Here is a 24,821-nt window from a genome sequence, read left to right as displayed (position 1 = left end):
ACATCATCTGTTCCAAATGGTTCATAAATATTCGCTATGGTTCCAGACACTAGGGATCCCACTGATAATCATTCACTTTGTAAGTGGAATTCATTATTGAACTGAGAATAGTTCTGTTATTAGCTCTACAAGCCTGAAGCTTTTTTGATGTGTTCACATGGAAGTGTATCATTGGTCTTAAATTTTTTTCTACAATGTTTATTCTTTCATTTATTGGCATATTGAAATACACATTCTCTACATCAAACGATAAGAAGGTTTCTGTGTCTGGAATCTCTATGTCTTTTAAATAATGAATCATTTGTGTGGTGTTTCTTATAGTTCTGTCCTCTTGTGACTTTTAGTTTTCTGATGAGATTTTCACATCTATCTTGGAAGTGGGTAACTGGGAGCATTTCTATAATTCATACAGAGGTCTTAATTGTGTAACTCTGGTTAGCATCATAGGGAAGGTGCACTGGGGTCTGTTTGTAGCAATTTCCATTTTGCATTGTTTTCTATTGTATGTTGTGTCTTTCAGAGTGCTTCTCAATTTCTAAATTTCGTTTGGAATCTGTGACGTGGGTCTGACTTAAGTTTTTTTATTTTATTTTTTGTGATGAAATATTTTCTTATTGTACATTGCTCCTTATCCATGGCAATCAGAGTGTTTCCTTTATCTGCCCTTGTGATGATGGTGTTGTGTTCCTGTAGTTAATTTCTAAGTTGTAGTGTTTTGGTTTCCTCTGTTTTCTTTCGTCTGTCATTTGTTTGGAAATTTGTGGAAAGGTCTTATGGGACCAGACTGCTGAAGTCATCGGTCCCAAAGATTACGCACTACTTAATCTATAACTTACGCTAAGGACAACACACACACGCATGGCATGGCCAAGAGAGGACTCGAACCTCCGACGGAGGGAGCCGCGAGTACCGTGACAAGAGGCCCCAGACCGTGCGGCTACGCCACGAGGCTGTCATTTTGTTTCTGATGCCATTACTGACTAGCTTTCGCGTCAGGCCAATATTTACATCAGTTCTTTCGTTTCTGTATTCCTGCGTGAGAATACTTTCCGATTCAACGATGAGATTTTCTATGCATTTTCTGTCAGTTTGTATGCTGACGTGTTTCAGTCCTTCTTCGAGCAGTTTTATTTCTTTTGTGAGCAACAGTGTCACAGAGTTTCACCCGTCTTGGATAGAAGTGATGTTTTTCGTTAGACTTGGTGTAATTTGTGGCTGTGTTGGGTGTTTCTTTAGCTTTAAAATGTGCAGTCTTTCTTTTGTGAGTTTTTTCATTGAAATGTTTTACGTGCAACAAATCAGTTCATCATCGATTGCCACATAGCACTGCTGAGAGCCAAGGTTTTCAAACGATGATCGTTGGTGTAGGTGGGATTTTTCCGGATATGACTTAAAAGTTACTGATTTACACCAACGGCCTGTGTTACACGTAGTCCGAACCAGCTCGTTTAGCGTCCGGACACCGCGCCTTCAAGTGCCAAGTCACGCCGTGACCTTTGATGGAGAGTGGCGTTCACCCGTTGTGTGATGGGGCCGTGTCCCGGAGAGCAAAGTGTCTCGCAGCGGGGCGGAAACCGGGGGCAGGGCACGGCGGGGCAGCCGTCGCTGATGGCTCCGCGCCTTTCAGGCTTCATTGCTTCTCCTCCATTAGCTTAATTGGACGCGGCAGGGGACGTGTGCTGCGGTGCGCACTACAGATACGGCGGGAGATTGCCAGAAAGCTTTCCCGAGTCCACGTCTCTGCTAATACCCTACAGGGACATACGAGTCTGTCTCGCCGGCACATGAGTGGAAGGCAGGAGTAGGTGTGTGTGTGTGTGTGTGTGTGTGTGTGTGTGAGGGAGGGAGGATGGGTGGGTTGGTGGGTGGATAGGTGGGTGTAAGATGAAATGAGGCCGTTAACGATCTAATGCAAGGTCGTCCACGGCGTGGCAAGTCGCACGCGTGCCGTATGTGCGGATCACGGGTGGACCTAGGCTCGGTCTGTCTCGCTATTTCTCGGAAGTGCCCAGTTTTCCATGTGCCTCGGCGAATGCGGGCCGGTTCCCCGTATTCCGCCTCAGCCACACTATGTCGCCTATTGCTGCGCAAACAAATTCTCCACGTACGCGTACACCACCATTACTCAACCACGCAAACATTGGGGTTACACACTCGGTCTCGTGTTGGACGTTCCCTGCGGGATGGGGTGGGGGGGGGGGTGTACTGTGGGAAACCGCACAGTAACCCTGAAAGAGTGGTTCGGTGTGGGGCGGCGGAGGGGTGAAGTGGACTGCGGTAGTCGTCGTGGCGTTGTGGACCACTGCGGCTGCGGCGGGGTCGGAGCTTCTTTGTCGTTTCTAGACCCCCGGTTAACAACCCATACCATGTGTACGACATCTAAAACATAACAGTAAGAATGGAACATTCAATGAAGTGCTCGGCTTATTAAGTACGTCAGGACATCCATTCCGTCTTGTTCAACCTGTATACTGAGGAAGCAATGAAGGAAATAAAGGAAAGGTTCAGTCAGCGTGGACAACATTAGTGGCGAAGGTAACCGACGACGTTGCTATCCTCTTTGAAAGTGACAGGTATGTAGAAGATGCGGTGAACGGCATGAAAATATACTGAATACTACATAAAAAAAGATGAAAGCGTCAAGGAATAACGGAGATTAAATTAAGTATAAAATTAATATCACAAGTCGAGACGTGGAAGTAAGCGAAATGAAGGAATCACGCTAAACTGCGCCGGCCGGGATGGCCGAGCGGTTCTAGGCGCTACAGTCTGGAGCCGCGCGACCGCTACGGTCGCAGGTTCGAGTCCTGCCTCGGGCATGGATGTGTGTGATGTCCTTAGGTTAGTTAGGTTTAAGTAGTTCTAAGTTCTAGGGGACTGATGACCTCAGCAGTTAAGTCCCATAGTGCTCAGAGCCTTTTCAACCATTTGCTAAACTGCAAACAAAACAGCGCACGATGGACCAGGCACCAAGCCTTGCGATGCAACAGTTTGTACATTTGTACACTCTACTAAGTTTTTATTGATGCCTTTACTCATTAGTGATGCGTGTTTTATCTCTATTTGCGTAGCTGCTATATACAGGATGCTCCATTGATAGTGACTGGGCCAAATATCTCACGAAATAAGCATCAAAAATACAAAGAACGAAACTCGTCTAGCTTGAAGGGGGAAACCAGATGGCGCTATGGTTGGCCCCCTAGAAGGCGCTGCCATTGGTCAAACGGATTTCAACTGCGTTTCTTTTAAATCGGCACCCCCATTTTTATTACATATTCGTGTAGTACGTAAAGAAATAAGAATGTTTTACTTGGACCACTTTTTTCGCTTTGTGATAGATGGCGCTGTAATAGTCACAAACGTATAAGTACGTGGCATCACGTAACATTTCGTTAGTGCGGACGATATTTGCTTCGTGATACATTACCCGTGTTAAAATAGACCGTTTAACAATTGCGGAAAAGGTCGATATCGTGTTGATGGATGGCTATTCTGATCAAAGTGCCCAACGGGCGTGTGCTATGTATGCTGCTCGGTATCCTGGACGACATCATTCAAGTGTCCGGACCGTTCGCCGGACAGTTACGTTTTTTAAGGAAACAGGAAGTGTTCAGCCACATGTGAAACGTCGACCACGACCAGCAACAACTGATGATGCCCAAGTAGGTGTTTTAGCTGCAGTCGCGGCTAATCCGCACATCAGTAGCAGGCAGATTGCGCGAGAATCGGGAATCTCAAAAACGTCGGAGTTGAGAATGCTACATCAACATCGATTGCACCCGTACCATATTCCTATGCACCTGGAATTGCATAACGATGACTTTAAACGTTCTGCCATTGGGCACAAGAGAAATTACGGGACGATGACAGATGCGTTCTATTTAGCGACGAAGGGTCATTCACCAATAGCGGTAACTTAAACCGGCATAATATGCACTATAGGGCAACGGAAAGTCCACGATGGCTGCGACAAGTGGAACATCAGCGAAATTGGCTGGTTAATGTATGGTGCGGCATTATTGGAGGAAGGATAATTGGCCCCCATTTTATCGATGGCAATATAAATGGTGCAGTGTATGCTCATTTCCTACGTAATTTTCTACCGATCATACTGCAAGATGTTTCAGTGCCTGACAGAATTGCGATTTACTTCCAACGGATGTCCGGTACATAGCTTGCGTGCGGTTGAAGCGGTGTTAATAGCATATTTCATGACAGGTGGATTGGTCGTCGAAGCACCATACCATGGCCCGCACGTTCACCGGGTCTGACGTCCTCGGATTTCTTCCTATGGGGGAAGTTGAAGGATATTTGCTATCGTGATCCAACGACAACGCTTGATAACATGCGTCACCGCATTGTCAATGCATGTGCGAACATTACGGAAGGCGAACTTCTCTCTGTTAAGAGGAATATCGTTACACGTATTGCCAAATGCATTGAGGTTGACGGACACCATTTTGAGCATTTATTGCATTAATGTGGTATTTACAGGTAATCACGCTGTAACAGCATGGGTTCTCAGAAATGATAAGTTCACAAAGGTAAATGTATCATATTTAACAACCGAAATAAAATGTTCAAACGTACCTACGTTCTGTATTTTAATTTAAAAAACCTACCTGTTACCAACTGTTTGTCTAAAATTGTGAGCCATATTTATGTGACAATTACAGCGCCATCTATTACAAAGCGAAAAACGTGGTCCAACGAAAACATACATATTTCTTTACGTACTACACGAATATGTGATAAGAAATGGGGGTTCCTATTTTAAAAAACGCAATTGATATCCGTTTAACCTATGACAGCGCCATCTAGCGGGCCAACCACAGCGTCATCTGGTTTCCTCCTCCAAGCTAGACAAGTTTCGTTCTTTGTAGATTTTTCGTTTGACGCTTATTTCGTGAGATATTTGGCCCGGTCACGATCAGTGGACCACCCTGTATATAAACATACTCAAGTTTCTACTGATCCTTAGTTCTGGCATATTTTGCGTGCTCATATATTTTTCGCTGCTGCAATCTAGTTTCCGAGTTCCATCTGTAGCTCGTAAGAACATACGAAATGTGTGACAATAAATTTGATTATGTCCGATGACACTTGGTTAACACTTTCTTGCATGTTATTGTATGTAGGATTCTGTGATGTCCAGCGGAAACCGGATTTGGTGAACACCGCATGTGCTCTCAAGTTTTATTCATTATTCATTAGCGAACTTCAGCCCTTTTATTTTAATTACCAAGTGAATTGCACAATGAAAATGTGTAATGTTTGTAACATAGCATTACTTTTGTAATGAAGTCCCTTTCATCATGTTATGTAGTTATGCAATATGTAAGCCGAATTATCTAGGGTTTTATATCTAGACTTGGGTACAAAACTTAAGGATGAAAGTAACTTTCGCATGATGTGACACTGCCATGTTACATAACTCGATGAAACTTGGATCAAACATGGAAAGAACTGCTACAGTGTACTACAGAAGGTAATTGTAGGACATACCCAATGACACGAACGGAAAAATCTTGTTCAAAGATAGTATTACACTGAAATATCTGCGATTCACGGTGGTCCCCTGGACATAACTTTTGTCGGAACGCAGCGTGTGACAACCAAGGACAGAAATACATGATCTGCAAAGTGCCACTATGCTGGTGAGAAGACTGGTAAGAAGTTCATGAGGGAGAGCGATCCATTCGTTTATCAGCGCGATTGAAAACTTCTGGCTGGTGTCCGGTGCACGTAAAAGTGCTTCAATACGTCTTTCCACGCATCCCACACAGATATGATGCTACTGAAGTCGAAAGAAGAGGCAGACGAGTCATTCGCCGAATATCCTCTCATTCCAAGATATCAACCTGCGGTGTTCGATGTGGTCGCGCGTTCTCTTCCATAAAATTGAAATCAGGTCAGAATGCACCTGTGAAAAGACGCACTTAGGGAGGAGTACAGCGCCACAATGTTGACTAGTGAGTGTATCGTGTTAAAAGACCGGGAAGTCAGTGCGCCCATGCAACATTGTCCCAACACCGTAACACATGTTCTGTCTCGCCATATGGAGAGTAGTCCAGCATTGTCGAACATGATCGAACAATACTAAGTATGGCCAGTTAGTAGCAGTGTTTCAGTTCTTGCTTACCTCCATCCCTCAGGAGACAGTTAGTGTAATGGACATTTTATATGCGCTGTTTTATATGTTTGACAAACCAACGTGGTGTCCTTTCCTATGAGTGGAAGGGGCTCCCACTCTATTGGGCAGCCTCGCAGAGTGGCTGTGTGGTTTGGTGGTTAGAGACGCCATGTCAGGGGTTGCGCGCCCGCCCACCCCCCTCCCCCACCCCCCCTTCACTGTCGGAGGTTCGAATCCTCCCTCGGGCTTGGATGTGTGTGTTGTTCTTAACACATGTTAGCTTAAGTAGTGTGAAATTCTAGGGACCGATGACCTCAGCAGTTTGGACCCCTAGGAATTCACACACGATTAAACACACTACTGGTAGCATGAACGTGTATAATTTATTGTGAAATAAAATAGAAATACCAGACGATGTTGGTTGCAGAAAATGGCCTGTTCACGAATGACAGATCGCTCCTTGGAAACCTAGGCAACCTACATTACTTGGCAACGACGCGTCACGGAAAAGTTACTTTGGTCCTTAAGTTTTGTACACCAATAAAAAGGAGATGAATTTTCGTTCGAGGAAGTCGCATTACTGCTAAGAAATGTCTGCAAAAGTTGGACAACTTCGGATCGCGTCCGGAGAAATCGAAACAGAGGCATATCCGACTTGTTTGCAGTGTAGTGGGAAGTGTTGGCACCTATGTGGAATTGACACAGTGAAAACAATTTGAACCATTCTGCTGATCATAGTGTTGTTTCTGTAAAATAGACCAATTATTTTTGGAAAATTTGGCAGTTTCCAATAGGTACCTGTAAGGTAACCACATCTTCGGAAACCTTCGGTCACATCACATTTTATTAATTGGGCGACGACTAAAACTGTTGTAGAGGTACATAGAACCACTCTGAACCCAGACGTCTGATAGTAGAAAGCATCTGTAAGAAGAGGATATTCTTTAGAAGAACATTGTACTCATCAGCAAATATTATGAAGCCATGTGGTACCCAGAGCATCCGAAGCCCGGAAGCTGAAACCCGGAGGTGTGAGGATGCTGTACATGTATTGGGACAGGTAACAGTTTCAGAAAGAATAATGGCACAATATGTATTTCTTAAAAAATAAAATTATTGAACAGGTCGTATTTTAACAAAGTGATGAACAGAATGTAATAATTTGGTGCAATTAGTGGTACTGTTGTGTAATAACTGTTGTGCCGAAAACAAATTGTAAGTAAAAACTGATAACTGATAACATCGAAACAAGTCCGCCTGCTTCGCTGAGTGGTAACGTGCTTGCCTACCTTGCAGCTGGCACGGGTTCGATTCCCTGCCAGTTTGGGGATTTTTCTTTCCGCTCGTGGAGTGAGTATTGTGTCGTCATCATCATCCTTTCAGCACCATCACCGACGCGCAAGTCACCCAATATGGCGCCGACTGCAATAAGCTTTGCGCCCGGCGGCCGAATTTGCCCGATTGGGACCTTCCGGCTAACAACGCCGCACGATCATTTCGTTTACATCGCAACGACCAGCAACCGTTTCCATATAAGAAATTTGAATTCTTAACCGGTTCCAGGCACCTCTTCAGAAGATCAAGTCTCAGGTTATAGCGCCATGATGCGCTTCGCACTTTGCTTTTGCTGACACGTTCCCTGTTAGCATGTTAGTAAAAACACATTCGAAGGGCATCAAGGGGCTAGAATCTTTGACTGGACCTTCAGAAGAAGGGCACTAAGTGCTTCAACCAGGTTACAGATTATTTCGACATATACAACTACAGTCGCTGAAGATGGATAAATCATTATTGAAATAAGATCAACACTCAATTTGAGCTCTCCGTCATCATAATGGCAACGCAGTGCCTATTATACGGATGTGTAGCAGATAACTATTTAACAATCAGGATTCGTGTATTTCATGGATGCAGAGAAACGTTTGCATGCAGCATATACTTTCAGGAGCATTGACTATCAGTCGGGTTACATCAAATAAAAATCCGCAACGCTAATAAGCATAGATGAATTAAAGCCTTAAAATTCAAAATACAGTAAAAACCCAATAGAAGGTACGTTATAAACCGTATATAACAAGGCACATACCTGACGTTCTTCATGAGGTTAAGACAGGTTATATAAGAGGAGATCAAAAAGTTTCCATTCGAAACTCCTACAGCCCAGAATAGGTTTGCCAATCAGCTAAAATCGCCGCTAGCCTTGATGCAATCCTTCCAAATTGAAGATTTTCTTGTGGTAAAACATCATAACCTGCTGCGTGAAGAAGTCCGAAACTGCCTTCTGCACATATTCGTCCTGCAGGAATCATCGATCCTTCACGTCTCTTTTTATGGGACCAAAGGCATGATAATAGCAGGGGGACGGATCGGGACTGTAGGGGTGCTCGAGTCTCTCACTTCAGTTGGTGCAACTTGTGCGTTACGAAATTTCTGATATGGGTAAGTGCGTTATCAGCATCACCTTTTGTCGCCTTTTTCCCAGACGTTTCATCTTAACAGTACGCCCCAATTTCTCCAGAATTGCGCAGTTCCGTTCTCTAATGATTAAGACACCTGGCTCCTGAAAATCAGTATGCAATGAGTCCCAGCAATCAAAGAACAGGTTAAGCATCACCTTTCCGGCAGATGGCTGGCTCTTGAACTTCTTGACAAGAGGGGACAATGGTAGGCACCACTGCATCTTCGACGCTTTCGACTCCGGTTCCCAGTGGTCTCACCAGCTTTCTTCGCAACTGTGTGGTCAAGAAACGTGTTGCCTTCAAAACTGAAATGCATCAGGTGCTTCAGACGAACAGCCATCCTCTTTAATTTTTGTTGTGCATTCAGCGCCCGTGATGTTTACTGCCTGCAGGCCTTATGGTAGTCTAAATCCGGCTGGACAATGTGTTACATGCTACCGAAGCTAAAGCCGAGGTCCTTTGCTAGCGCACGAATAGTTTACGCACTAATTGCATCATCAGCGCGCACTTGTTGTCCGTAATGGACGAGGCTGGCCTGGCCTCCCCACATCGACCGACCAGCGCGGAACTTGGCACTCCACTCCACAACAGTGATTTTGAAGACAGACGTGCTGCCCCATACACATTCTTCGTTCTCCAATGTTCGTCTGCCGGTATTTGTCCTTTGGCAGCCAAGGAAAGATTATCAGTACGTAGGTCCTGTTGGCTGATAACGTCGTCATAGTTCACTTTTCCGAATTTACACACTCCTACTGGAAAGACACGAATGCCACACTAATCTCTTGTCTACATGTCGGTGTTTTTATACCCGCAACACAGTCGCGCTATGTTGAATACACCCTGCAGCAATGCTCTCAAACGGAAACTTTTTAATCGCCTTCCTATGCAAGGTGAATCGTCTAAACTTGGCCCCGCAGACATTGCGGAAATGGAAAGTGCTAATGTGCGGCTGACACAGAATAGGTTGATAGTCAGGGACTCGTACTAGCCGGCCGAGGTGGCCGAGCGGTTCTAGGCGCTACAGTCTGGAGTCGCGCGACCGATACGGTCGCAGGTTCGAATCCTGCCTCGGGAATGGATGTGTGTGATGTCCTTAGGTTAGTTAGTTTTAAGTTGTTCTAAGTTCTAGGGTACTGATGGAGTTAAGTCCTATAGTGCTCAGAGCCATTTGAACGATTTTTTTTTACTCGTATTATTTTCCAATCAACGTGCAAATATACTTTTTAAAATGGAACAATGCCTACTGACAGTAAGAAACTAAAACTAAGGTTCATTAGAATGTCAGTGGTGTCTGTTGCAGGATTTTAGTGCGAGTCATTTATGAGATATCATGTTGTGAAAAGCCCTCACACCGACACTATAAGTACCCTTGGTAACGCAAACAAAAGAACAACATATGTGCATACACTAATTAAGTGGATTCTAACCAGTAACGAGGCAACTGACCATCACTGTGACCGGTAGCGCCAATACACGGCTCCAGTATGATGTGGAACGAATGCTGCACACGTGCCAGCATTTAAACGGACATCTCTAAGCTGCTTCCAGTAGTACGTCGAAATATCACTTCAGGTGAAACAGCAGTAATACGTCATCGGGTATAGTTAGAATGTCCGCCCATGAACGATGGACCTTGCCGTTGGTAGGGAGGCTTGCGTGCCTCAGCGATACAGATAGCCGTACCGTAGGTGCAACCACAACGGAGGGGTATCTGTTAAGAGGCCAGATAAACGTGTGGTTCCTGAACAGTGGCAGCAGCCTTTTCAGTAGTTCCAGGGGCAAAAGTCTGGATGATTGACTGATCTGGCCTTGTAACATTAACCAAAACTGCCTTGCTGTGCTGTGCTGTGCTGGTACTGCGAACGGCTGAAAGCAAGGGGAAACTACAGCCGTAATTTTTCCCGAGGGCATGCAGCTTTACTGTATGGTTAAATAATGACATAGTGTAAGGTAAAATATTACGGAGGTAAAATAGTCCCCCATTCGGATCTCCGGCCGTCATTAGCAGCAGAAAGAAAACTGGCGTTCTACGGATCGGAGCGTGGAAAGCCAGATCCCTTAACCGGGTAGGTAGATTAGAAAACAGAATAAGGGAAATTGACAGGTTACAATTGGACATAGTGGGAATTAGTGAAGTTCGGTGGCATGAGGAACAAGACTTCTGGTCAGCTGAATACAGGGTTATAAATACAAAGTCGAATAGGGGTAATGCAGTAGTAAGAGTGAACGCATTACAGTAGCCAAGATAGATACGAAGCCCACGCCTACCACAGTATTACAAGTTTATACGACAACTTGCTCCACAAATAATGAAGAGATTCAAGAAATCCATCATTCTATAAAAGAAAAATATTCAGGTAGTGAAGAGACACGAAAATTTAATACTGTTGTCGGATTGGAATTCGGTAGTAGGAAAAGGAAGAGAAGGAAAAGTAGTAGGCGAATGTGGAATGGGGGGAAAGGAATGAAAGAGGAAGCCGCCAGATAGAATTTTGCACAGAGCAAATCTTAATCATAGCTATCACTTGGTTTAAGAATCATGACAGAAGGCTGTATACGTGGAAGAGGCCTGAAGACACTGGAAGATTTGAGATAGATTATATAATGGTTAGGCAGAGATTTTGGAGCCAGGTTTTACATTGTAAGACATATCCAGGGACAGACGTGGAGCCTGACAACAATTGATTGATTGTGAACTGTAGATTAAAAATTAAGAAACTGGAAAAAAGGTGTCATTTTAAGGAGGTGGTACTTGGACAAACTGAAAGAACTAGGGGTAGTAGAGAATTTCAGAGAGAGGGTTAGGGAACGATTGACAAGAACGGAGGAAAGAAATACAGTAGAAGAAGAATGGGTAGCTTTTAGAGATGAAATAGTGACAGTAGCAGAGGGTCAAATTGGTAAAAAGACCAGGGCTAGTAGAAATCCTTGGCTAACAGAAGAGATATTGGATTTAATTGGTGAAAGAAGAGAACATAAAAATGCGATCAATGAAGCAGGTGCTAAGGGATACAAACGTCTCAAAAATGAGATCGACAGGAAGTGCAAAATGGCTAAGCATGGATGGGTAGAGGACAAATGTAAGGATGTAGAGGCATATATCACTAGGGATAAGATAGGTACAGTCTACAGGAAAATGAAAGAGACCTTTGGAGAAAGAGAACTACCTGTATGAATATCAAGAGCTCATGTGGAAAACCGGTTCTAAGCAAAGAAGGGGAAGCAGAAAGGTGGAAGGAATACGTAGAGGGTCCATACAAGAGCAATGTACTTGATAGAGATACTGATAGCCTCGGGAGAGCCAACCACGACAAAACTCTACCATCTTGTATGCAAGATGTATGAGACAGGTGAAATACCCCCAGACTTCAAGAATATAATAATTCCAATCCTAAAGAAAGCAGGTGTTGACAGGTACGAAAATTACCGAACTATCAGTTTAATAAGTCACGGCTGCAAAATACTGTCACGAATTCTGTAGAGACGAATGGTAAAACTGGTAAAGACGACCTCGGGGAAGATCAGTTTCGATTCCGTCGAAATGTTGGAACACGCGAGGCAATACTCACCCTACGACTTATCTAAGACGATAGATTAAGAAAAGGCAAACAAAATTTTCTAGCCCTTGTACACTTAGAGAAAGCTTTTGACAATGTTGACTGGAATACTCTCTTTCAAATTCTGAACGTGGGAGGGGTCGAATACAGGGAGCGAAAGGCTATTTACAATTTGTACAGAAACCAAATGGCAGATACAAGAGTCGAGGGCCATGAAAGGGAAGCAGCGGTTGGGAAGGGAGTGAGACAGGGTTGTAGCCTATCCCCCATGTTATTCAATCTGTATATTCATCTATTAGACTATTAATGATGGTAATGATGTTTGGTTTGTAGGGCGCGCTACTGCGCAGTCATCGGGGCAAGTATAAAGTCCCAATTTTTACAAAATACAGTCTAGCCACTGTCACGAATGATGATGATGACGATAAAATGATAAAACAAGGGAAACACAAACATCCAGTTCCCGGGTGTTCGGTGAATTAAATGAAAAATAGTAAATGAATGGAAAAATATTTGAAATCGTTTTCAGTGATTTTCCTGTAGCATCCGGCTATCCAGTTTTGGGTTTTCCGTGATTTCCGTAAATCGTCTCAGGCAAATACCGGGATGGTTCCTTCCCTAATCCGAGCTTATGCTCCGTCTCTAATGACCTCACAGTCGACGGGACGTTAAACGCCAACTCCTCTTAATTTAATTACTATATGCGTTAAACACAGCGCCACCACCCTCGGTGAGCCGGCCAGTGTGGCCACGCGGTTAAAGGCGCTTCAGTCTGGAACCGCGCGACCGCTACGGTCGCAGGTTCATATCCTGCCTCGGGCATGGATGTGTGTGATGTCCTTAGGTTAGTTAGGTTTAAGTGGTTGTAAGTTCTACGGGACTGATGACCTCAGATGTTAAGTCCCATAGTGCTCAGAGCCATTTGAACCATTTGAACCACCATCGATGATATAAGAATTGATATGAGAATGAAATATGGGAATATGAGACTGATAAGGTTGTAAGCCTTAAAAATAACGGACACATATTTGTTATACAATAAAGGAAACTCAGTTTCTATGAGTTTTATACAGTTAATACAACTGAGCCGTGACTTCCTGCGATGCTCTTGGCTGGATTGTTTCTCTGCCGAAGCTACGCGCTTTGCGGCGTCCTGGTTGGTTAGCGCCCTCTATTTGGACGGCTGAGGCTCGCGAGGAGAGAGGGCACTCCGTCTTTGCAGTGACGGAGACTCGGTCAGCGGCAGTGACAGGGGGAAGACAGCGCACGGAGCATCGCGAGTAGCCAGTCGGTGTACTGCGAGGACGCACCGTGTTGACGCTCCGGCGCCTGGGTCTGGCGGCGACCGGAACTCGAGTGCGGAAGCGGTCACCGGTCAACACAGGCTCTGTTTAAGAGTCGTGTCCATCTCGAATCGTGAGGAGAGAGCGGGGGTTTATTCTGGCACGTATCTTAACTGCGAGCTCCTGGACTAACATTAAGTGGTGAACCATTTTGTGGTGGAACCTTTGGATGGCATTGCTCCGTGAAGCCATTTTGATTTTCGCTTGTCATTCCTTGAACCACTTAGTCGTGGTATTTCATGTTCATCTAACTGCGGAGTGCCCTGGTTCCGTTGCACCAGAAGTGTGGCCGACATTCAGCGATTTCTTTTTAATTTTTTATTATTAATATGTTAAGTGGTGAATTTTATGAATTAAAGTTTATTCTCTGTGCAAAACTTATGGCGCCAATTTAAATTGGAATTGAAAACTTCTTGCTGTCAACTATCGTAGTAAAAATTTGTCATCGTCAAACGGTTCTTTGGTATTTAAGGTTGGGTGCTGATTGTCTGGTCAATTTATCAAGTGAAGTTTCACGGCATTGGAGATTTTTTAATGAACTATAGCTTCAATAGGAACTGCGGTTGTCACACTGTGTCATTTAACATGTCTTTCTGTATTTGGCGCTACCCAGTGCTTGGCTGTTGGTCTTAGTATTTTAGTGAACTGTTTATTAATACTGGGTTTGTGTGTTTTAGAACATGCCCTCCTGCCTCTTGTTGTCACTTGAGCTCTCGAACACGGAATTCAGACGCGCGGTCGATGTTAATGCTAAACGTCGAGAAAGTACTGATTGATGAGTATATCTTTCAGGATATCATAACATCATATTGTCGACTGTTTTCCACGATAGTTAATTCACGTATTTATGAGATCTTGCTGTTTGAGTATTTTTGAAACATAATAGCTTTTACAAAACTTTTGTTTTTCATATCTACAACTAGTGAGCTCCGACCTGCAGTTATGTTAAAGTGATATTTGTGCAAAGCAATTTTTTATGAGTTGGGGCCCATAAGGCTGTTTTCCTTTAAATTTTTTTGAATTGTTCTCATTGCTTTTATGCAATTGAATAATCGGCGCGGATCACCGAAATTTTCAAATACTAGTTAATCATTGTGTTGTTACCAGTCCTCTGTTTCAATTAACGTTGTGTAAATAAATTTTTTTAGCCTAAAATGTGTTCAGCATTCCACTTCAGCAGCCCATGTGCCCTGCTTACGATTCCACTACCTTACCAACAACGCCTTAATATCCCTTAACTTGATAAGAAACGTTCGTGTAGTAAATTTCCATGCAGATGAATAGATACATGAATAAAATAAAATAAAACTAATGGAAACAGTACTCGCCTTTTGAACACTGGGCGCAAAAGGGATAGGCGGCGACTCAAGCCCGAGTACTGCCATTTCGACTGACATTATCGTGCGCTCAAGGCAGCTAATGTTCAAATGTGTATGAAATCTTATGGGACTTAACTTCTAAGGTCATCAGTCCCTAAGCTTACACACTACTTAACATAAATTATCCTAAGGACAAACACACACACCCATGCCCGAGGCAGGACTCGAACCTCCGCCGGGGCCAACCGCATCAAGGCAGCTAAATTACGTCGAAAACTTTGACAGTCATTTTCTCACAAGTGTTAGAGTATTTACGGATAAGCAGACACACACATGCCGGCTTATTTGGAGTCCTCCTCTTCGACTGAGCAAGGCTCCTCGAAATCGGGTTATGGCACATGCCGGGTTCCCTTATAAGCTGCTGTTTCAGGGTGATGGCGTTACCGTTGTGTTCGGTGGCCGAATTATTAATGGGATGTTGTACAACGTGCAAATGTGATTCCTGCGGCCACGAGGGGGTAACACCCGGAAGTTATTTTATTTCGAAGCTCAAACCTTTACTAATGCAGATTAGCCCACCCGTGGATTTGAAACACTGCTGCTGGCAGCTCACCCTTTATAAACAAAGCAACGAAGCCCGTGTACGTTTCAGCAACGGACTGTGTACAGCAGGTACTTGGAACGCCCGTGTGACGGTGTTGACGTTTCCTCCCTGCCTGGCAGCCAGCAGCCAGCTGCCTCGCTCTTTTCGCCACGGCGTTGCCCACGGCCGTGTCGCTTCATCTGCTGAGTTTTTAATCCGCGCTTCCGCTGCACCGTGCCGACTGTGACCGACCGCACGCGCGATCGATTGCCAATACCGCAAGCGGCGACAAATCCCGTATTAATTGTGTGTGTGTGTGTGTGTGTGTGTGTGTGTGTGTGTGTGTGTGTGTGTGTGTAAGCTCAAGCGCGCAAGTGCGGTACGGCGTTTGTGATTCCAAATATCAGCCCCACCCAGCGATAACGCTACTGACTTGGCGGTGCTTCTTTATGGGAACTATTGCCTTAACAAGTCATATACACTACTGGCCATGAAAATTGCTACACCAATTGCAGACGATAAACGGGTATTCATTGGATAAATATATTTTAGTAGAACTGACATGTGATTACATTTTCACGCAATTTGGGTGCATAGATCCTGAGAAATGAGTACCCAGAACAACCACCTCTGGCCGTAATAACGGCCTTGATACGCCTGTGCAGTGAGTCAAACAGAGCTTGGATGGCGTGTAGAGTTACAGCTGCCCATGCAACTTCAACACGATACCACAGTTCATCAAGAGTAGTGACTGGCGTATTGTGACGAGCCAGTTGCTCGGCCACAATTGACCAGACGTTTTGAATTGGTGAGATATATGGACAATGTGCTGGCCAGGGCAGCAGTCGAACATTTTCTGTTTCCAGAAAGGCCCGTACAGGACCTGCAACATGCGGTCGTGCATTATCCTGCAGAAATGTAGGGTTTCGCAGGGATTGAACGAAGGGTAGAGTCACGTGTCGTAACACATCTGAAATGTAACGTCCACTGTTCAAAGTGCCGTCAATGCGAACAGGAGGTGACCGAGACGTGTTACCAATGGCACCCCATACCATCACGCCGGGAGCTACGCCAGTATGGCCATGACGAATACACTCTTCCAATCTGCGTTCACCTCAATGTCGCCAAATACGGATGCGACCATCATGATGCTGTAAACTGAACCTGGATTCGTCCGAAAATATGACGTTTTGCCATTCGTGCAGCCAGGTTCGTCCTTGAGTACACCATCGCAGGCGCTCCTGTATGTGATGCAGCGTAAAGGGCAATCGCAGCCATAGTCTCCGAGCTGATTGTCCACGCTGCTGCAAATGTCGTCGAGCTGTTCGTGCAGATGGTTGTTGTCTTGCAAACGTCCCCATCTGCTGACTCAGGGATCGAGACGTGGCTGCACGATCCGTTACAGCCATGCGGATAAGATGACTGTCATCTCGACTGCTAGTGATACGAGGCCATTGGGATCCAGCACGGCGTTCCCTGTTACCCTCCTGAACCCACCGACCCCATATTCTGCTAACAGTAATTGGATCTCGACCAACGTGAACAGCAATGTCGCGATACGATAAACCGCATTCGCGATAGGCCACAATCCGACCTTTATCAAAATCGGTAGCGTAATAGTACGCATCTCTCCTCATTACACGAGGAATTACAACAATGTTACACCAGGCAACGCCGGTCAACTGCTGTTTGTGCATGAGAAATCGGTTGGAAACTTTCGTCATGTCAGCACGTTGTAGGTGTCGCCACCGGCGCCAACCTTGTGTGAATGCTCTGAAAAGGTAATCATTTGCATATCGCAGCGTCTTCTTCCTGTCAATTAAATTTAGCGTCTGTAGCACGTGGTGTAGCAATTTTAATGGGCAGTAGTATATATATATATATATATATATATATTTCGGAACGGGGAAAGGGGGCGGGGGGGACGTCTGTTCTGTCGTACGCATCCGACGTAACAGATACCACAGTACTTGACGCCAGAAACAATCAGGGATCAATATAATTCGATGATCGTCGTTCGGCTGTCGCCGAATTACTTCGATGCCTGACTGCGGCTGACGTCAACTCTTCACCTGGAAATTTGATATTTGCGGCCGCTGTATAACTGAGAGGGTGGTATCTAAGTACAACGAAATGCCAGTCGAATGTTGCAAATTTTACTTTTTTGATTTAAAGTCAGTACGGCCATTAGGCTCTTGTTTATTTACAGTGATACATTTACACTTATACAATCACTATTTCGGTTTCAAAGTGCCATTATCAAGAGTTTCAAGTTTTATAAATTGCCTGGGAAGGCATACTGTCGTATTAAATTACACTATTAGACACTTTGTGAAAGAGTCGACATTTCTGGCAGAGTCTACTCCTCTGTTCAGTCAAGATGGTGTACACAGTTATGAAACAAAGCAGTAGGCTCTGCCAGAAATATCGACTCTTAGACAACGTGTCTAATAGTGTATTTTAATACGACAGTATGCCATCCCTGGCAATTTATAAGACTTAAAACACTTGATAATGACACGTTGAAGCAGAAATCATGATTGTGTAAGTGTAACACTGTAAATAAACGACAGTCTAATGGCGGTACTGACTTTGAAAAAATATACGACTGCAGCGCCGCATTATGAAAAAATTATTTTTTTTTAAACAGTGCTATATGGTTTTCACATCTTTGGAAATACTATTTTTCACTCTGTGACGATGAACTGAAAATGGGTCTCGACCCGAAACTAGTCAACGAAACGAAACGAATCGAAACTGTACTAAACTCCACCCGAATAGGTCATGAAGGCCCAGCGGTACCGACCGACCGCCGTTTCATCCTCAAACCAAAGGGATCACTGGATGCGGATATCGGCATGTGGTCAGAACACCGCTCTTTCGGCTGTATGTCAGTTAACGAGAAGGGAGCTGTTACTTCTCAATCATGTAGCTCCTTAGCTTTCCTCACAAGGGCTGAATGCAACCAGCTTGCTAACAGCGCTCGGCAGACCGGATGGTCACCCATCCAAGTGCTAGCCCAGCCCGGCGGCACTTCGGTGTTACCACTGCGGCAAGACCGTTGGCAAACCAGTCATCATGTGAATAAAAAAGAACTTAAAATTTGCGACTTTGGTCTAGCTTTTCGTTGCACTTATTAACAGAAGCAGCCGACCTTGCACTACTCCATTATGCTCGAAATTTGTATATCAGGTGTAGAAGTGTGAAGCCGGAATTTCCCCTTAGATGGTGCTAGCTGTCAGTGTAAGGCCCCTGAGACCGTTCATGCGGCGCATTCTGCTTCCTCTAACAGCTGACGACAAATGTCAACACACAGTACCCCAAGTTCCATACCTAAGTACCTGTTTCAAACCGTTAAACATATCGAGTTTTGTGCCAACGAATTAAGATTTGCGGACAGCATTATTTCTCTCTTATCATTTGAAAAAAAAGAAAAAAAGAAACCTGTTGCAGAATCACATCAAATGCTTGTTGGAGTTTCCGGCAAACATGCTCTTAGGAAAACACAGTGTTCCGAGTGGTTCAAAAAATTCAAAAGTGATGATTTTGAAGTGAGAAACGACGGCCGCGGGAAACCACCGAAAAAGCTGTAAGATAACGAATTGCAGGCCTTAGTAGGTGAAGATGATACTCAAATTCAACAGAAACTCACGGAACGATTAAATGTGATGCAGAAAGCCGTTTCTGTTCGGTTCAGAGCTATGGGAAAGATGCAGAAAGTGGGAAAATGGGTTTCGCATGAACTGAATGAAAGACAGCAAGAGAACCGAAAGATCACTAGTGGGATTAAATGGAACTTCTGAGGTCATCAGAGCCCTCGAACTTAAAACTAATTAAACCTAACTAACCTAAGGACATCACACACATCCATGCCGGAGGCAGAATTTGAACCTGCGACCGTAGCGGTCGCGGTTCCAGCCTGTAGCGCCTAGAACCGCTCGGCCACCCCGACCGGCACATCACTTGTGAAATGATATACAAAAGAAAGTCGTCTCTTCATCGAATATGACAGGTGATGAGAAATGGATATCTTTTGAGAATCATAAGCATCGGAGATCGTGGGTGAATCCAGGCAAACCATCGACATTCACTGCAAGACCAAAGAAGACAATGCTTTGTGTTCGGGTGGCTTAGAAGTGTCATCTATTGTGAGCTTCTAGAACCAGGTCAAAGCGCAACATGAATCGCTACCAACAGCAAATTATCGTTTAAATCGCGTATTACGTGAAAAATGACCGGAATACGGAAAAAAGCAACACAAGGTCATATTTCTCCATGATTACGTCCCATCAAAATGGTTCAAATGGCTCTAAGCACAATGGGACTTAACATATGAGGTCATCAGTCCCCTAGACGTAGAACTACGTAAACCTAACTAATCTAAGGGCATCTCACACATCCATGCCCGAGGCAGGATTCGAACCTGCGACCGTAGCGGTCGTGCGGTTCCAGATTGAATCGCCTAGAACCGCTCGGCCACAACGGCCTGCGTCCCATCATAAACAGCGAAAAGGATCAGGGAAACGATCGAGCCGTTAAGTTTGAAAACACTAGGGTATGCGGCTTATTCTCCAGACTTGGCTCCGTCCGATTATCATTTATTTGCATCACTTGGACACGCTCTCGCTGAAAAACGCTTCAATTCGTATGACAATGTAAACAAATGGATGTTTCCCTGGTTCGCTTCAAAAGAATAATTGTGTGGCATTCATAGCCTGCACGAGAGGTGGGAGAAATGTATAAGAAGCAACGGATATTATTTTGAATAAAATATTGTTTATCAGTTACAAAGCCAGCCGCTGTGGTCGAGCGGTTCTAGAGGCTTCAGTCCGGAACAACGCGGCTGCTACGGTCGCAGGTTCGATTACTGCCTCGGGCATGGATGTGTGTGATGCCCTTAAGTTAGTTAGGTTTAGGTAGTCCTAAGTCTAGGGGACTGACGGCCTCAGATGTTAAGTCCCATAGTGCTTAGAGCCATTTGAACCATTTTCCAGTTACAAACAACTGACGTGTAATTATTGCAATCAAATTGCAGTTTCACACTTCTACACCTGATATAGTGCTGTATCTGTCACGTCGAACATGTACGATAAAGCAGACACCACATACACGCATTCAGTGCATCTATACTCGTGAGTTTTCTATAAAAATTCTTCTGTAAATTCTCTCTTCCTGCAACGTATGCTTTAGATACCGCATTCAACTGCTGAGCAATACCAACTGATGGTTGACTCTGTTTTGCGGATGCGAAGTGTCCTGAAAGAAATCTTCAAACTTAACGAAATATTGATTTTGAAATAATGAGAACTAATCTAATCTAATTAAATGCCAAAAGTAAGTAACTGTAGAATCAGTGGAAACTAATTAACTGAAACTCAATACTGAAGTAAATTATGAAAGTTACGCGACATGAAGTGTAATTTCTGATTTTGAAATGCCCACACAAATAAAATACTGCAGTATTCAGAAGAAAAAAATAACTGTTTGAGATTACCTACACTGTTCACTGTAAATCAATTTACTTGCTTAGTACAACATCTGAGAATTGTGACTACGAACTGTTTCCTTACAAGATTGCAATGTGGAATCTGCTCTGAATAGAAAGCTCCTTACTTCATCCCCAGCACGTTGTTTTGTATCTGGCGTACTGACTTTCTCAAAAGCAAATAGAAATTAGCAGATGCAGCAGCTAAAGAAACAAATAAATAAACTGCTCACTGAAAATTTGTTTTTGTTGTCAGTGTGTTGACGTGTGTGGCTTAGTGGACGAAAGATGCAATGCACACAAGAGAAAAATTCAAAAGAATGATGGCGGTTTTGCTTTAAAGAAAGTCGTTCTTGAAAAATTATTGTCAAAGTGTGGAGCATCAGAAGACCCTACCAATCAAGGAATTTTCTCAGTACAAAAATTACAGACATTCTAACCAATTGTGTTAACTGTGCAGTAATGAAAACAGATAGTGCAAATTAACACTTGTCATGTTACCAGTTCTCTGAGGGAGAAAGATTTCATTCAACTGATTGTCCTGACGAACAAACATTTCATTCTTGCACATGCATTGATTACTTGAAAAATTCCTTCAGAAAACCTTCTCCATCAATAGAATCAATAACATACGTTTAGGAACAATTTTTCATCTACACAATAAAGTGTTCCAAATAATTTCTGCCGCATTCACAAATATCAAATCTCCTTTTGTAAAAGCTCTACTGTTTTCTACTGTGCCTCAAATAACAATGTCCCAACGCTGGACAACTGACTGGCGACCAAGCGCACCACAGATTACATTCAACACAGTCAAGGATCTTATCCACTACTAGTGCAGCGCGCTCATGCTTCTTTGTTCCAGTATAGGTGAATTATTTACAATGGCAAGAAACTTATGAAAACCTTATCAGGGCTCATCTGGAAACAAGACTCACCACTGAGGACCATTCTGTCAATGAAGCTGAAATTCTCCGGACAGCTTGACTGTCGCCCGCCGTAATGTCCGACGACGCTGACTGATGTTATGGGGTGCCATTTATTTCCATAGCAGGACCGGTTTGCTTGTCATTCGCGGCAACCTTAGAGCTCAGCGGGACGTCGGTGATGTTCTACATCCCGTTTTGTTGCCCTTCATGTCAAGCCATCCTGGGCTTACAGCTCAGAGGGATCATACCCGCCCACACAAGGCGATAGTTTCTACCGCTTGTCTTCACCCTTGTCAAACCATACCTTGGCCCCAAACCAGAGAGATAAGAGCATTATGGGCAGGGTCCTCCAACATCCGAGGGCGACAGGCCACCCAAGACGTTACTGAACTGCTCAATTAGTGAAGCTATTTCTCTTGAACAAATTGTAATAATATGTCTGTTTGTATATGTACGTCACATCTACAGATTTCCGTTCACTTTATTTGTCTAGGTGTGTAATTTCCAAATGACACCAAATCATCTAGTACCACACAGATGAAGACATTTGTACGTTATGTCTGTGGTATTAACATTCGATACCACACTTGTTAGGGGTTGCAGATATCGACTGCGGTCCGTAACAGATATCGCTGGACCCACGAGTCGCGACTAGCGCCGCTAGCACCTCTCCGCAGCTTTTGATAAGTTTCTAGCGAGCTCTCGTCCACTCTTGCTCGGACCGTCAACTAGGAATGTAGCACAACTTTCAGCTGATAGGAAGCAACCTCTAACAAGTCAAGTATGGCATAAGTAATGCCTCTCTAGATATGTTTGTAATTATATGTACGCAGCATGTGAAGAAGCCTCTAACAAAAGTTAAGTACAATATATATTATTTTTTACCAACGACTACTAATTATTTCAGCCGTTGCAGATACAGACTATGCAGCCACCTCCTTACCAACGTGCAATACATGCTTCTGTTTATCCGCTATGACCTTGCCAAGTACAGCGGTGTGGGTCTCCCGCATCGTCCCCTGCGCTCTGACAAGGAGTATGGGACATCGTCATCATCATAATTTAGCATTGGCCGCCTGGCAGCATAGCAACTGACGACGAGAATCATAACAAGGTCTGTCCCAACTGTCTAGGAAATGCGAACTTCTTGTAATGTGCCAGATTACAATTGTCTACTAACACTTCCGCAGACGAGTTTCACATTATTTCTGATATACATTAAAATTTTATATTTACTCCAAAAGTGTCAATATCATTCTGATGCCCTAACTGTGCTGATGAGGTGTGTTTGAAATACTCATGCAATTCCATGGAGGCTACGTTAGAAGGCTACTTACCATTTGATAGATGCACTTCGGAAAGATTTTCTGACAGAAATATTCTGTTTTTACCTGAAACAAAGAGGGTACACAGTCAAATTTTGTTTTAATAATATGTTATATTGCATAAAAACACATTAACAGCTATAAAAGCATAAAAGAATGTCTTCGAACAAACGGAAAATATATGCGTAGGCTTTCGCCGACATAGTCAGTCGGCATGAAATGTTTGGGGGCATGGTACAGCGTCATATTGTATGAACTAGTGCTGGAGAAAGCCAACGTTTCGGCCACGGCTGCAGCGGCCGTCTTCTGCATCTAATGGTGCGTTCTAGCTACGCAGTGTCCCTTATGTTTTGTTATTATTGTTCACTGAGCATGGCATTACGCCATAATTTTAAAAGGTAGCTCATTTCATTGGTCACTTAAGGAAGAAGGGGACAGAACTATAATATACTACTACAGTGGACGGAGAGCGTAATTTCTGTTGTCTTCTGGCTCTTGTATTATGTGCCATGATTGTTGATCACCGACGAATGAGAAGTGGGCTCCTGTTAAAGTACTGGATGTCGGCCTCGCGGCGGCAGTTACTCGCCGGTAGTGCTCGCGCCTCGTGTTGACAGTTCTGTCTGTTGGGCTGTAATTGCTGGCAGCCCAGAAGGGGCAAGCCTATTCATGTTCTTTGGGTATTTAAGTATTTCGATGGTCTGTCTGATTTTGCGTTTTGTCGCAACCGGCTGCTTGGCCAATACACAGGCTTCGCTGAATATTATTTCTTTTCCGCAATATTGGTGATGTTCTGCCACTGCAGAATTGTTGTATTGCCCTAGACGAATATAGTGCTCGTGTTCCCGAATGCGCGTTGCTATTGGCCTACCGGTCTCGGCGAAGTATGCCTTTCGACATTCGCATTCCACCTCGTATACGCCTGCAGTATGTAATGCATCCTCCTCGTCCTTGGTGGAGCCTAGCACGTGCTGGATCCTTCGACTACTATAGAAGACAGGCTGCACCCCAACCCGATGAAAGTGTTTGCCTGTTCGGTCAGTAACATTTTTTACGTAAGGTCTATTTCTTTCTTATCTTGCTTACTTGTATTCATCGACAAGGCTATGTGGATAGACTTATGGCTGTAGCCATTGGCTAGAAACGTTGGCTAGAAACGTCGCCGTAGCCTTTTAATCTCACGTGTTATGTTTTGAGCATCACTTAAGGCTGCGCATTGATTTCCAAAGAACGGATGGCCGAGTTGTTCTGCGCTGGGTGGTGGTAGGACAGTCTGTACGTGTAGGCTTGGCTCTGGGGCACAGACTATGTTACAGACGCCGCATGGTACGCAATTATCAGATGTTCCCCTACCATGTGGAAATTAAAACGTATTTCTGTCAGCAGTTTATTCTTTACTTCTCTCCCGGACGTCCTTACAGGTCTTTCCACGAATTTTCATTGTCCTACGATCACTCTTTCATGTGGGCCGTCGGAAGTATCGAAAGTGTAATTATAGTCACCCTGCATTTTGTGTTGGTCAAATATTTTCCACGAAATTTCTAGTCTGGTTCCTTAAAAGCGGTGATCTCTATGTAGCGGAGTTCCACGAGAAAAACGCCGAATTTTCCGACTAATATTCACCGATAAGCTTCCCACGGCACCACTCTCAGATTTAATGGTAACAGGGTCCAGTGGACAGCCCGATA

Source organism: Schistocerca cancellata, chromosome 9 (assembly GCF_023864275.1).
Source record: "Schistocerca cancellata isolate TAMUIC-IGC-003103 chromosome 9, iqSchCanc2.1, whole genome shotgun sequence".
Taxonomy (NCBI): Eukaryota; Metazoa; Arthropoda; class Insecta; order Orthoptera; family Acrididae; genus Schistocerca; species Schistocerca cancellata.
This window is presented reverse-complemented; position numbering follows the sequence as displayed.